The 3446-nt window shown below is 36.4% G+C and overlaps 1 long non-coding RNA gene across 1 annotated transcript; it reads left to right on the forward strand.

Moving 5' to 3' along the window:
- Positions 1-241: 241 nt before the first annotated feature.
- Positions 242-1532, forward strand: LOC116182102. The gene is made up of 2 exons (XR_004147419.1): positions 242-1160; positions 1212-1532. It is a non-coding gene; the product is annotated as an uncharacterized LOC116182102 (long non-coding RNA).
- Positions 1533-3446: the final 1914 nt, after the last annotated feature.

Genomic DNA, 3446 nt, shown 5'->3' on the forward strand with positions numbered 1-3446 from the left:
AATCAACAGTGAAATCCATGCGTGTGTACCTTTACCTTTCTTGACCTGAATTCCAAATTGGTGTTATGCGGGACTGTGAGACGAAGGTTGAGCTACAGAATCACAATTTACATCAAAATTATGTTCAAAAGCCATTGACTGAATCAAATCGGGATTAGCGTAATTATTGTCATCATCAACCGATTCGACTATAGATTGACCATCCCTGGCATCCCTAAAATATATACTTATTTATTATTTATTCAATATAATGGTAGCACGCAACTGAAGGTCGCACGGAGTTTGAGGTTACTCAAGTTTCTCGACGGAATCAAGTAGGCCGTGAAAAGTTGAGGTGACAGTCCTATCCTCAAAATTCTGGCTATTAGCTCCTTCACCCTTAATTTTGCGAAAAACCCTTAACAATTTAAACGTCAAACTGACGGACGAGTCCATTTCGAAAAAATCGAAGGGGAGTCCCAGGTCGCGGCGCTATTTTTACGAAAATTTGCGAAAATACAAGCAACGGACGGGAGAAATCGACGAAATTGTCTTTACGAAGCGTAAATATAAGCTTTACGATAAGTAAAAGTCATATGCGAAGTTGCTTCCCGCCGCCGGAAACGGCGATGCGCCGTCGAGATTCTATATTTGTCGCCGGAGGCGACGATGCGCCGAAGGCGCATCGTCGAGATATTATTCGCACGGCGATGCGCCGCAGGCGCATCGTCGAGATTCTATTTTGCGTCGGAGACGGCGATGCGCCTCGTCGAGATTTTACACTAATTTCTCACATTTTGGGGGTCTCTCATATAATTCCAAGTCTCGAGACTTTCTATGTAATTGGTAGCAGTTTGTGGAACTGTAGTAGTTCCACAGAGCTGTGAGTAGTTCTAATGTATAGTTTTTATAACCTTGCTTTCTTTTAATGTTTACATTAACTGGAGAGAGCTTAATCTTATTGTAAACCTTTTTGTTATTGTTAAATATAGTTTCAAAGCTACCTAGTTACAATCAAATGGCATCAGGTATACATTTCCAAACGGAAGAAATTATCTCTCGTGAAGTTTGTTTACGTTTCGCATCTGCAAAACGTAGGCCTGAATGAAATGAAAATACAACCCTATTTTTTATAGTACCATATCGTTCGTCGAAATTATACGTGAAGACAAGTTCTAAAGGTAATGCAGGTATAAAACACGTTTAGAACGTTTATTGTGATCTACTTTCAGGTACAGAGACCAGATATAGAGATCGTATTTGCGACATGTAATTTACAAGTACGTCCCCATTTTACCTTCGAAAGGGGGAAAGACATATAATCCAATCCATTGATGTTCATTAAACCGAAATGTTATGTAGTTTTAAGTATAGATACAAATGACATTAGGCTGGCCACATTAAAATCATTTCCATTGAAAGTTTATGTAGGTACCTACTCATATTAACGTGTCTTGAATTGTACTTACAATTTCAAAGAAAAATCCATTAACGTTTAGGAAGGAAACTTCAAAGTGTATAAAGATTGCGTTATTAATAAAAGTCTAATTCTATGTAGTGATTTGTTGCTATAACATTAACGTGATTATTATTAAGATAGTAAGCCCTTTAATATAAAAACAAGAAGGATTTTATTAGTTAGATAAATACTGGCCACTAATGACAAAGTACACATGTCACATTTAATTAATCACTTGAGGGAAGTGGACTGCTACATTACACTAATGTTTAAAGGAACATTTTCTATAAAGTTACTAGATTATTTCAATTTGAGATCATATAGATTCTGCGGTTTCTTGGTGTTTCATACCTACATAGTTTCTAGAGAAATTCATAAATCTAAATATAAATTTACTTCTATCTATTTTGTGCTAAATTGATGTGGATCATGAGAAAAATATTAAAAAATACATGTACACTTTGTACACATTATGCCTTGCATGCAGCAAGTCGTTTCACATTGTATGTGCATGTTAAAAAACAATGTATTAGTTATTAACAACACATCCAAAGTACTTATTACACTTGGGGTTGTTTTAGCCTCCTGTAGAACAAGTTTATTCTTATCGGGAGAATTTTCTTTACGATTTCTCCACGTACAGAGTCTACATGCTATAATAGAAATCCATGAAAATAATGGGTTCATTTTGAGTGGTCGTGAGGAGTTTGTGTAGCACCTATTCCTTATTTGTTGTTTATGAATGTATTATAGGCATGCAAATATGATTTTTAAAATTGTTCACGATTTCTAACACAATCCTTATAATATGTATAGGTAGGTACCTATACGGTATACTTGAAAGCATAAAAATTTTAAGACAAAGAAGTTTTTACAATTTTGTTGGAACCTATAGGTAGTGTTTCGTAGGTAGTAATTCACATGCCTTTGCATAGGAGATTCTTTAGAAATGGACTCATCCTCAAGCAAGTATTGGATAACTTAAGGTGCTGTGTATTACAGTATCGTGTCCTCCAATGGTAATAAGTATATTTGAAGTACGAGCTTTTATACCTTTTTATAATGATAACGTAGTTTGCTGTTTGGACCAAGTGGTAGTAGGTGGTCGCTTTAATAGTAGTAAACTATGTGAACATGTAGAAATAAAAGTGAAAGGTAACGAACTAAAACTAACACTTCGCTACCTTCCTAAGCATGAATATTTCATGTGACGAGATGCTTTCGTTTCCGCTAGAATCTTGCACATACTTTTTGCTCTAACCAGCATATAAACTGATGAATAACCTCCTATAGGACTTCTTCTTGAAGAACAGGGATAATTTGTTACATCAATAATAAATTTTCATACCATTTCTATCGTAAATGTCTATGCTACGTAGCAACATGCACATCGGCATGAATTTTTGGTCGACATCAAGTCGATTACTCGAAATTGTGCAAATGTAGGTTTGTATACGATGACATTTTCATAACAACGATAAAACACGTTAAATTCCCTTCAAAATGGTGTTTTTTACATAAAATTGTAATGTCCCAGATTTTTTGACAGTTCCCGTGACAGTTGTATAGATGGCGCCATTTGAAAAAAATACATCTTCTGTATCGGCGCATGCGCAATATAACCGTTCAAATAATACCACATTTCAACCGCGTAAGTTCATTTGAACGTTGCGGCGGTTCCGTCGATGTAAGTCGACGTATTTTTTTAGGAAGTAGTGCTTTTTAGCGCAACTTCCATTGGGAAGTATTCCCTGACGTGTACCATGGCGTACTGCGTTGAGGGGTGTACACGTAGTGTATAATACTTCCCTAAGAACAACATAGTTCCCTTTCAGCTCATTCTTCGGTTAGGGGGTTTTGTTTAGGTCATTTCCGCTGATAGTTAGTTCCGCTTTCTCCGCTCGTTCGAGTAAAGATAGTGTTTGGATGTAGGTTAGTTAGTTAGCTTAGGTTAGGGGGCTAATAAATCAAATCTCTGGACGTAGTCAAACGTTGTTCAGTAACGCGA

This window comes from Photinus pyralis, unplaced genomic scaffold, assembly GCF_008802855.1.
Source record: "Photinus pyralis isolate 1611_PpyrPB1 unplaced genomic scaffold, Ppyr1.3 Ppyr1.4_unclustered_Scaffold352, whole genome shotgun sequence".
Classification (NCBI taxonomy): Eukaryota; Metazoa; Arthropoda; class Insecta; order Coleoptera; family Lampyridae; genus Photinus; species Photinus pyralis.